Source organism: Mixophyes fleayi, chromosome 4 (genome assembly GCF_038048845.1).
Source record: "Mixophyes fleayi isolate aMixFle1 chromosome 4, aMixFle1.hap1, whole genome shotgun sequence".
Classification (NCBI taxonomy): Eukaryota; Metazoa; Chordata; class Amphibia; order Anura; family Limnodynastidae; genus Mixophyes; species Mixophyes fleayi.
Genome location: NC_134405.1, coordinates 134,020,941 through 134,033,234, shown reverse-complemented (window position 1 = coordinate 134,033,234; position 12,294 = coordinate 134,020,941).

The following is a 12,294-nucleotide window of genomic DNA, read 5'->3' as shown; positions in this document are numbered from 1 at the left end:
CCCGGAACAAACAAGGACTTCTTGATGTGGGACTCATGGTAAAACAGCTTGGAAAAGCAGGACCAATATGTGCCACGGAACAGTCCATTTCTTACGGTAGTTTAGGGCACTCTGCCTTAAAGTGGCCTGGCTCACAGCATCCAAAACACTTCAGATTAGACAGCTTTGCATCTGGCCCTCTGTCCGTAGCAGTTTTGCCATTGGGCCCTGCAGCAAGGATTGTCAAACCTGGCTTTTGGCGTGGCAGCAGCTTTGGCACAAATGCAGGTTCTTTAGTCATTTGCTGTAGCACACAAAACCTTTCTACCATGGTGGCAAGCTCTTCATAAGTTTGTGGGTCTGATTGCAGCACCCACCTTTGCAAATCGTGGTTCAGCGCCCGGATGTAGTAATCTATCGCCAGAACTTCAATAATCCGAGAAGGCGAATTCTCCTCAGGCTGCAGCCATTTCTTTAAAATTTTAGAAAGCTCAGCCACTTGCGCTCTGACCGTTTTTTCTTTATCATAGCGCCATTGGTGATAGCGCTGGGCTCGGCCTGGCCCGGAAACTCCAATGCGAGCCAATATCTCAGACTTTAGGCACAAATAATCAGAGGCCTGTTCCTCATCTAGATCCATATACGCTCGCTGAGCTTCACCAGTCAAATATGGCGCCAGCCTCTCAGCCCAATCTTTAGGAGGCCATTTTGCCCTTTTTGCAAGTCTCTCAAAGGACACCAGATATGCTTCTATGTCATCACATGGCGACATTTTCTGGAGAACAGGACCAAGTGGTTCATTTCTGTCATGCCTCAACTGTGTCACTCACCGGACCGTGAGTGCCTCTGCGCTGGTGCGTGGTTCTCTATCCTTCCTGCCGGCGCCTGTCCTGAGCCGCAGCCGTCCGCCATCTTGATGGACTGCGCATGCGCAGCATCCATGAACTCTTATGACCTTGCTTTTAACCTAATTGGTGGATCAATCACCTCTCCCTATTTAAGGCACCTGTGGCCATTGTATCGTTGCCTGATCTTGAGTCTCATTACCTGTGAGTCTCATTCCCTGTGAGTCTCTGAAGGTGTCTCCTGTGTCCTGCTCGTATCTTCAGTTTCCTGCTGGATTACCTGCTCTGCTCATCGGCGGTTCCCATACCCGCTACTGACTCCTGTGTCCTGCTCGTGTCTTCAGCTGTCTGCTGGATTACCTGCTCTGCTTACCTGCGGTTCCCATACCCGCTACAGTCTCTCAGCTCTCCTGCTGTGCCTGCATATCCTCATTGGACAAGCTTCTCTACTCAGCAGCGGTATGCATACTTGTTATTGACTATCAGCTGTTATCCTGCATATCCGTTTTGGACAAGCTTCTCTACTCAGCAGCGGTATCCATATCCGCTATAGACTATTAGCCGTTACGCTGCATATCTGTTTGAACAAGCTTCTCTACTCAGCAGCGATATGCATACCTGTTATTGACTATCAGTTGTTATCCTGCATATCCACTTTGGACAAGCATCTCTACTCAGCATCGGTATACATACCCGCTAGAGACTATTAGCTGTGACGCTGCATATCTGTTTGGGACTAGCTCCTCTGCTCTCCAATTGTATTTATACAGTTACAGACTCTTATCACTCCTCCAATTATCCGCACCAGGACAAGTCCTCACCTCATCACAGCAGTGGTACAACTTGCTATACGCAGAACACTGACTCTCCCACTACCTACCTACACCAGGACAAGTCTTCCCTTCACAGCAGTGGTACAACTTGCTATACGCAAACCACTGACTCTCCCGCTACCTACCTGCACCTGGACAAGTCTTCCCTTCACAGCAGTGGTACAACTTGCTATATGCAGACCACTGACTCTCCCGCTACCTACCTGCACCTGGACAAGTCTTCTCATCACAGCAGTGGTACAACTTGCTATACGCAGACCACTGACTCTCCTGCTACCTACCTGCACTTGGACAAGTCTTCCTTTCAAAGCAGCGGTACAACTTGCTATCCGCAGACCACTGACTCTCCCGTTACCTTCCTTCACCTGTTCATGTCCACTCTACTCTCCTACCAGTACAGCTGCAAGTCGCTGACTCTCCTACCAGTATAGCTGCAAGTCACTGACTCTCATCTATTCCATTTGCATTCTCTCTCCATCTGCTGTTCTATACATTCCTACTATTCACCCTACTGCCCAGAGGACCGCTGGGTAAACCCTGCCCCTCTGGTAAGCATTATCAACTGGTGAATCCTGGGCAGAACTCCTAGTGCCCGTGACAGTAAGATCAGGCCATGACAGACCCAGGATCGGAACCAACAGCTAAAGAGATGCTGCAGTACCTGGTTACTCGGATTGAACAACAAGATGTTCAGACCACTCATGTTACTCCGTTCCACGCCTGCACCTGGACAAGTCTTCCCTTCACATCAGTGGTACAACTTGCCTATTGCAGACCACTCACGTTACTCCGTTCCACGCCTGCACCTGGACAAGTCTTTCCTTCACATCAGTGGTACAACTTGCCTATTGCAGACCACTCACGTTACTCCGTTCCACGCCTGCACCTTGACAAGTCTTCTCTACACATCAGTAGTAAAACTTGCCTATTGCAGACCACTCACGTTACTCCGTTCCATGCCTGCGCCTGGACAAGTCTTCCCTTCACATCAGTGGTACAACTTGCCAATTGCAGACCACTCATGCTATTCTGTTACACACCTGCGCTGGACAAGTCTTCTCTACATATCGGTGGTGAAACTTACCAGCTGTAGACCATTCATGTTTCCTTGTGATATAGCTACTACTCTGTATGGTACCTATTAGCTGGACTAAAGTCTACAAGTGCCTCTGTATTGTAGCTGCAAGTCGCTGACTCTTCTACTATATTGTTGATTGGCCTTTGCCTAACGTTATCCAGTTATCAAGTACTGGCCTGCTATATGCTACCTGCGTGCTAAGGCACTTGGGGCTAGATTTACTAAGCTGCGGGTTTAAAAAAGTGGAGATGTTGCCTATAGCAACCAATCAGATTCTAGCTGTCATTTTGTAGAAGGTACTAAATAAATGACAGCTAGAATCTGATTGGTTGCTATATGCAACATCCCCACTTTTCCAAACCCGCAGCTTAGTAAATCTAGCCCTTGGACTCTTTCCTCATTTTATCCTGTTTACTAAACTGCTGTACCATCACAGTTCCACGGTGCCAAGACTCAGCATTTATACTATTGACATTCCTTTCCTTTATTCTACTGTATGGTTCCACTGATTCACCACACTACCCAGAGGTCCGCACTTCTGGTAAGTGTAGCTACACCTGGTGAATTCTGGGTAAAACTCCTAGTGCCCGTGACAGTAAGAACAGGCCAAAAACAGACCCAGGATCGGAACCAACAGCTAAGGATATGCTGCAGTACCTGGTTACTCGGGTTGAACAACAAGATGCTCGTCAGCAACAATTATTTCAATGTTTGCAGTCTCTAGTCTCTCGGGGAGATCCTGTGCAAAATGAATCTTCTACTTATAATCCCCCGGAGTATTCCTCTCTCCCAGTGCCATCCCAGGTGTTTGTTGGTTCTACTCTACACCTGCCTACTCCCTCAAAATTTGATGGAGATCCAAAAGCTTGTAGGGGCTTTCTCAATCAGTGCTCTATTTATTTTGAGCTCCAACCTCAAAATTTCCCTACTCATCGCTCTAAAGTGGCCTATTTAATCTCTCTGTTTTCTGGACAGGCTCTGGCATGGGCCTCTCCTCTGTGGGAAAGAAATGACCCCCTGCTGGAGGATAGTGCCATGTTCATTTCAACTTTCCGAAGAATTTTTGATGAACCTGGTCGTGTTATTTCTGCTGCCTTTAGTATTCTTCGATTACGCCAAGGATCCCGTTCAGTAGCACAGTACGTAATTTAATTTCGCACACTTGCCTCTGAACTCCAATGGAATAGTGAGGCATTGATAGCTGCCTTCTGGCAAGGTCTTGCTGACAAGATTAAAGACGTGCTGGCTTCCCAAGAGTTACCATCTTCTTTGGATGCTTTCATATCTTTGTGCAACAGAGTGGACATGAGATTCCGAGAAAGAAATTCCGAAAAGGAGTCTTCACCTAAAGTATCAGGTCACCTGCCTTCTCGATTTCGTCATCCCTCACCTTCAGTGGAACCCATGGAGGTAGGACGTTCTAGATTGACTTCAGAAGAGAGGGAACGACGGTTGAAGAATAAGCTCTGTATTTATTGTGCTGATCCTAATCACTTGCTGAACTCATGCCCTAGAAAGTCGGGAAACGCGAGGCCCTAACCTGTTCTGGAGAGGTAAGGTTGGGGTGCCTGGAATCCTCTCCACACCTTTTGAATTCTAAAGTTTGCTCATTTGCTGTTACTGTTTCCACTTCTACTAAGTCTTTTACATCGCAAGCACTTCTGGACTCTGGAGCTGCTGGGAGTTTTATTTCAAGTTCCTTAGTGTGTCACTGGTCTTTACCTGTGACTCCTTTAAAAACAGCTATTGCTGTTACGACCATAGATGGTTCACGAATTATCAATGGAACTATTACTCAACGTACCATTCCTGTAAACCTTCAAACCGGGGCTTTACATCAAGAGCAAATTTCGTTTTTAGTTCTTCCGGTTACTACTAGTCCTATTGTACTTGGCTTTCCGTGGCTTCAACTCCATTCTCCACAGATTGACTGGAATGTTCCGCAAGTTATTTCCTGGGGTTCGGATTGTCATCACAGATGTTTGACTCAAGTGGTTCCAGTGAAAATAAATAAATCATCTATAACACCTTGTCCACCTGGTCTTCCTCCACAGTACAACTCCTTTGCTGATGTATTTGATAAAGCCCAGTAAGAACGTCTTCCGCCCCATCGGGCTTGGGATTGTCCAATAGATTTACAACCTGGCATCCTAGGGTTCGTGTTTACCCCCTTGTGTTACCAGAGACCCAGGCGATGTCTGACTATGTCAAGGAAAATCTCCATCGTGGGTTTATTCGACCGTCCATTTCTCCCACTGGAGCGGGTTTCTTTTTTGTTAAGAAGAAGGACGGGTCTTTGAGACCATGTATAGATTATCGAGGTCTTAATGCCATAACCATCAAAAATCGTTACCCCATTCCGTTAATTACTGAACTTTTTGATCGCATTAAGGGAGCTCGGATATTCACTAAACTGGATCTTCGTGATGCTTATAATTTAATTCGGATCAAGGCCGGAGACGAATGGAAGACAGCTTTTAACACCAGGGATGGACATTATGAATATCTTGTCATGCCCTTTGGGTTGTGTAACGCCCCAGCTGTCTTCCAGGGGTTTGTGAATGTAATTTTCTGGGACTTGTTGTATGTTTGTGTCGTTGTCTATCTAGACGACATATTGATATTTTCTCAAGATCTTTCATCCCATCGATTACATGTGGCAGAGGTCCTTTCTAGACTCCGGGAAAATTCGTTATTCTGTAAACTGGTGAAATGTTCCTTTGAATTATCTCAGATTCCCTTCCTGGGATATATTGTGTCTGGAGTAGGTCTGGATATGGATCCGGAGAAAGTGAATGCAGTGTTACATTGGCCCCAGCCAACTACTCTCAGAGCTATTCAACGCTTTTTAGAATTTGCTAACTATTATCGATGTTTTATTCAAGGTTTCTCCTCCATTGTCTCTTCTATTGTGGTGCTTACCTGTAAGGGTGCTAATACCAAGCAATGGTCTCCTGAGGCTCTTCAAGCATTTCAGTTCCTCAAGAGGGCGTTTTCAACTGCTCCTATTCTTCGACATCCTAATGTTACCCTTCCATTTTTCCTTGAGCTAGATGCCTCTAATGTTGGACTAGGAGCCATTCTATCTCAGAAATCTGAACAAAAGAAATTCCATCCTTGTGCCTTCTACTCATGAAGTTTATTACCTGCTGAGAAGAATTATACTATCGGAGATAAGGAGCTATTAGCCATAAAGGTGGCTTTGGAGGAGTGGAGATACCTACTAGAGGGTGCTCGTCACCCCGTGACTATTTTTACTGACCATAAAAATCTTCTCTATCTACAGTCAGCTCAATGTATGAACCCCCGACAAGCAAGATGGTCACTTTTTTTCTCTCGCTTTGACTTAATTATAACCTTCAAACCGGCTTCTAAGAATAAAATAGCGGATGCATTGTCTTGGGCGGTGGCCTCTTCCTCTGATATTGAAGATTGTTTTGATCGTCCCATACTGGATCCTAAATGTGTCAGTTTAGCTGCTTCTTCCACCAATGTTCTACCGTTTGGGAAAACCTTTGTTCCACCACTTCTTCGTAAAAAGATTTTGTCATGGTATCATTCCTCTCGTTTTTCTGGGCATTCTGGAGAACGGAAAATGTTAGAGATTCTCTCTCGGAGTTACTGGTGGCCCTCTATTAGGAAAGATGTCAAGGAGTTTGTGGCTGCTTGTGATGTTTGTTCCCAATTTAAAGTTTCCCGTAAAACACCGGCGGGTCTACTTCAACCACTACCCATTCCTTCTAAACCATGGACCCATATAAGTATGGATTTTGTTACTGATCTTCCTCTCAGCAAGAAATGCAATACCATTTGGGTAGTGGTAGATAGATTCTCTAAGATGGCTCATTTCGTCCCTTTGATAGGATTACCTTCTTCTTCTACATTGGCTGATCATTTCATCAAGGAAATATTTCGAATTCATGGATGTCCATCTGAAATTGTTTCGGACAGAGGAGTGCAGTTTGTCTCCAGATTTTGGCGAGCCCTTTGCAAAACCTTGGGTATCCAACTGTCACTATCATCGTCATACCATCCTCAATCAAACGGACAGACCGAGAGAGTCAATCAAGATCTAGAGACTTTCATAAGAATTTTTTCTTCAGCCAACCAGGATAATTGGGTAGATTTGCTTCCATGGACCGAATTCGCCCATAATAATATGTATCATGAGTCATCTTCTAAAACACCATTTTTCGTTGTATACGGTCACCATCCGTCTCTCCCAGAATATCCTGCCCTCCCTCCCACACAAGTTCCTGCTGTGGAGGGTTTATGTCAAAAGTTTAAATCCATTTGGGCTCAGGTTAAATTCTCTTTGAAAAAGGCATCTTCAAGATATAAATTTTTTGCTGATAAAAAGAGGCGAGCAATTCCAGCACTTAAAATTGGAGATCGTGTATGGCTTTCTACCAAGAATATTCGCCTGAAGGTTCCTTCCATGAAGTTTGCTCCACGTTTTATTGGTCCTTATAAAATAGTTCAAGTGATAAATCCTATTTGTTTTAAGCTGTCTTTACCGAAGAACCTTCGTATCTCCAATTCCTTCCACGTTTCATTACTCAAACCTCTCATCATCAATCAATTTTCTGTTCCTTCTTCAGTATCTCGCCCAGTTCAAGCTCGACAAGAGGAGGAGTTTGAGATTACTCTTATACTTGATGCTAAAATCTCTAGGGGAGTCCTTCGCTTCCTAGTGCATTGGAAAGGTTTTGGTCCAGAGGAGCGCTCTTGGATCCGTGCAGATGATCTTAATACTCCAGCTCTTCTGAAAAAGTTTTATTCCAAATATCCAGGCAAACCTGGTTCTAAGTGTTCTGTGCCCACCTTTAAAAGGGGGGTACTGTCACTCACAGGACTGTTAGTACCTCTAGGTTGGGACATGGGTCTCTCTCGCTCCTGCCGGCGCCTCTCCTGAGCCGCGGCTGTCCACCATCTTGACTAAGATTGCGCATGTGCAGAAACCCTGAACTGTTATTACCTCGCCTCTAGTCTCATTGGTTAATTAATCACCTCTCAGTACTTAAGGCACCTGTTGCCCTATTACCTTTGCCTGTTCTTGGTTCTCATTCCTTGAGACTCTGAGGTGTTTCCTGTTTCTGCTCGTGTTATCCGTTTGCTCTGGACAAGTCTCCTCTCCTCATCGGTAGTAGAACTTACCCGCTGCAGACTACTCTCGCTATCTCCATTACCTGCCTGCTTCTGGACAAGTCTCCTCTCCACATCGGTAGTAGAACTTACCCGCTGCAGACTACTCTCGCTACCTCCGTTATCTGCCTGCTTCTGGACAAGTCTTCTCTCCACATCGGTAGTAGAACTTACCCGCTGCAGACTACTCTTGCTACCTCCGTTACCTGCCTGCTTCTGGACAAGTCTCCTCTTCACATCAGTGGTACAACTTGCCTATTGCAGACCACTCACGTTGCTCCGTTACATGCCGGCACCTGGACAAGTCTTCCCTTCACATCAGTGGTACAACTTGCCTATTGCAGACCACTCTCGTTACTCCGTTCCATGCCTGCACCTGGACAAGTCTTCCCTTCACATCAGTGGTACAACTTGCCTATTGCAGACCACTCACGTTACTCCGTTCCACGCCTGCACCTGGACAAGTCTTCCCTTCACATCAGTGGTACAACTTGCCTATTGCAGACCACTCACGTTACTCCGTTCCACGCCTGCACCTGGACAAGTCTTCTCTACACATCACTGGTAAAAATTGCCTATTGCAGACCACTCACGTTACTCCATTCCATGCCTGCGCCTGGACAAGTCTTCCCTTCACATCAGTGGTACAACTTGCCAATTGCAGACCACTCACGCTATTCTGTTACACACCTGCGCTGGACAAGTCTTCTCTACATATCCGTGGTGAAACTTACCAGCTGTAGACCATTCATGTTTCCTTGTGATATAGCTACTACTCTGTATTAGCTGGACTAAAGTCTACAAGTGCCTCTGTATTGTAGCTGCAAGTCGCTGACTCTTCTACTATATTGTTGATTGGCCTTTGCCTAACGTTATCCAGTTATCAAGTACTGGCCTGCTACATGCTACCTGCATGCTATTGACATTCCTTTCCTTTATTCGACTGTATGGTTCCACTGATTCACCACACTACCCAGAGGTCCGCACTTCTGGTAAGTGTAGCTACATCTGGTGAATTCAAGGTAAAACTCCTAGTGCCCGTGACACCCAATGATGGTAACTCAAAGCCACGGCAGGAGAGTCACTGGAACAGCGGTAGTTCAATATGAGCAATGGAGGTGTGGATGACAACAGGAGAAGAGATGGAACCTCGGGCACAGCAGTAGCAGCTGCGGATGCTGCGGAGAGGTAGAGCTGCAGCAGGCACGTAGAGGAGTACTCTTGAGAAGCAGAGGCCACACTGGAGCAACAGGAGACTCGGGTAGACCGAAGGGAGCCAGATCCTTACAGCGAGTGATCTAACTCGAAGAACAGGCGTCTGACAGGAGGAAGTAGGAGGTTTAAATCCAGAATGCTGTGATCAATGAGGAGCTAGTAGGAGGTATGAAGAGAGGAGAAGCGACTTGCACATGTGCAGAACCCGAGGCAAGATGACGGTCGCGATCCAAGGATCTGACCAGAACAGCGGGCTCACCGCTTACAAGAGAATGGTAACACTGCCGGTGCCCGTCCGCGGGGCCGGCGTGTGACAGTATTGCCGTTTAATTTCAATCCGGATCTGTACACATATGTGAGATACCGGTATATTTATATATTGTATTTTATACATCATTTTATTTGATTATTTTTAATAAATCTTTATGTCAATCATATCAGCGCTCCCTTAATATTATTTTTTATCTTTATATCATAAGTGGCAATGTCAGCTAATTGCCGTAAGGGAGCTGCAGATATTAGTCGATTGAATCTATTCATAGGGGTATCCAGTTATTTAGCGCCTGTTTTGTGTGTTTATTGGTACAATATAAAACTGTGATTCTGGTTTTCTATATGAAGAACAATGATCTGCCCATATCTTAATATTTATCATTGTTTTGTTTGTTTTTAAAGTCAATTCTTACCGATTTTCTGATAGTAGCAATCACAACCAAGACCAAAACAGGGGGTAGACACAAAAGGGAAAAGAGGGGAGAATGGGGAAGTGTGTGCTCAGTCACTATGATATCTATAGCAGGAGGGTAATGGAAGTAGACCCATGTTGTACAAATGATGATTGACCTGACTTATATGAGCCGAACATTTGTTGAAATTATTGTTTTAGTACTTCAATGATTTTGTTTAGGACTTTAGTTAGAAAGATTGCTTTTGTTTAAACTGAGGCTCAGCTGTATAATCGTGGACTATTGACAAATAGAGGTAATAATAACAGACACAGGGGCATATTCAATTGTTAGCGTTACTGGCAAAAGCGACACGCGCACTATTACCGTCATCGCGTCCTCGTTGCTTGGCAACAAGGTCGCTGCTTTCGACTTCTGTCGGCGGTCAGTTGTTCTAAATTCCGAATCCACTGTCCACCAATCGGAGTAGTCCTCTTTCTATTTAAGGGAGGCTCTGGCACCATTAGGGTACCAGGGTAGCTAGGTTTTCCTATGCTCGAGCGTTCATGCTTGTTTCCCTGCCCCTTAACTGACTGCCTGTGTACCGACGCAGCTTCCTCTGGTTCTGCTCCTGGCAGGTCCGGTGCAAGCTCTCTAGGCGCCCTAGGCAAAGTTTCAGCCTAGCGCCCCCCCCCCCATCCTCCTGCGAGGATCTCACACACAATTTTTGTTTTTCTAAATGAATGAATAGGAATTCTACATTTATTATTAATGTAAGCTTGAGTCTAGTGGAGTAAGCGCAACAATTACTGGAGTGCAATAATCTGTAGGGGAAGGAAGGGTGGTGTCCGAGGTGACGGGCAGAAGTAGAGACTGAGCACCCTACTCCTATTGCCGACACCTCAATTTGCTCTGGGCCTGGGCGCGGGGCTACAAATATTCGAGGCAGGAAAGTATCCCGCCCAAATATCTTACTCACCGATGTACCGGTGAGGGCCCCACCAAGGGAAAGGCGAAATCACACAATGACACTCACCGCATAGTCTCTGTCTTCTCTTGCTAATCATCTGTGACTCCCAGTCACAAATCAAATATAGAGCATGAGGTGGCAAATAGTCATTTTTCTATGGTATAAAAATTACTATTTGCCACATCATACTCTATATTTGATTTGCAAACTATGTGGGAGAAAAATGACTATTATTTGGCACTTCATTCTCTATATTTGATTTTCAAACTATGGTGGAGAAAATGACTATTTTATTGGCACCTTATGCTCTATTTTTGACTTGCAGCAAGTGAAATATAGAGCATGAGGTGCCAATAAAATAATTATTTTATCCCCCATAGTTTTAAAATCAAATATAGAGCATAGGGCGCCAAATAATAATCAAACCACCCCCCCCCATTTGGGCTTGGGGCACCCCTTTTTTTTTTAAATAAAATTGTATATACTAAATGTTTTTTCTCCTGAAGACTGGTCAGCAAATAATCTGTCGAAGTCAGCAAATTGGATAAAGTCATTTCAATTAAAGTCGAGCAAACTTGGTTGTCTTTGTCTGAATAGATGCGTACGGTACGCTACGACGTACATGGGAACGCTACGGCGTGAAAGGGCGTACGCATCCACAACACGTGGCAGCAACAATTATTGGTCTTTTACCATACATTCGCACAAATACGCATACTAATAAAATAGTACACATTAATGGTAGTTGCAACACATAGTCAGTTATGTCGAAATATAGTAGTATTTATATGTTATATCAGAGTTACATGCATATTAATGAAATACACAGAACAGGTTGAAGGAATCACATCATGAGTGGTATCATAATGAACCTCGTTACATATCCTACTGTTTGGTTCACTCTGCGAGGGAATCGCAGAGTGCATACGCAAGTTATGAATGATAGGGAATTATGAACTACTTAAGACTAAGGAATCTTGGCGGGAAAAGCAGAGCATACCCCCTGCAGAGATGACCCCCTCCTTTGGATTCCTTTGTATGAACTAGCCAATGATGATGACCCCTTGGACCTTCCTGAGACCTGGACCAATACATGCAAGCTATACCATCTTCATTGTATTACTGTATTTGATTGTGTATATAAGCAGCAGCTTGTGATCCAGTGTGCAGACATCTTGTCCCCAGACTTCAGGATTGAATGACTGCACTGGATCCAGAGCGCCTGCGATAAGTAACGGCTGTATTTACTATTACTTCGCTTGAGCATATTATTCTACTTATTGCGAATAAATCTTTGTGCGTTGGAAACACAAATCGAGGTTCGACAATCGTTATTGGTTAGCGAAAATACGCACATAACAATTTGGGGGCTCGTGAGCTTTGGAGGTTTCGTTGCCGATGATACGCAAGACCAACGGATTTCGGTTCCGCAACAAAGGGTGGAGACGCGTCATATATGGGTAAGAACGCATTGTGTTCAAAACCTGAATTTTACTCTGTGTTGTGAAACCGAATGTCCGTTTTGCATTGTCTAGGGCACGCTAACTAGAACCTAGGGACAAAA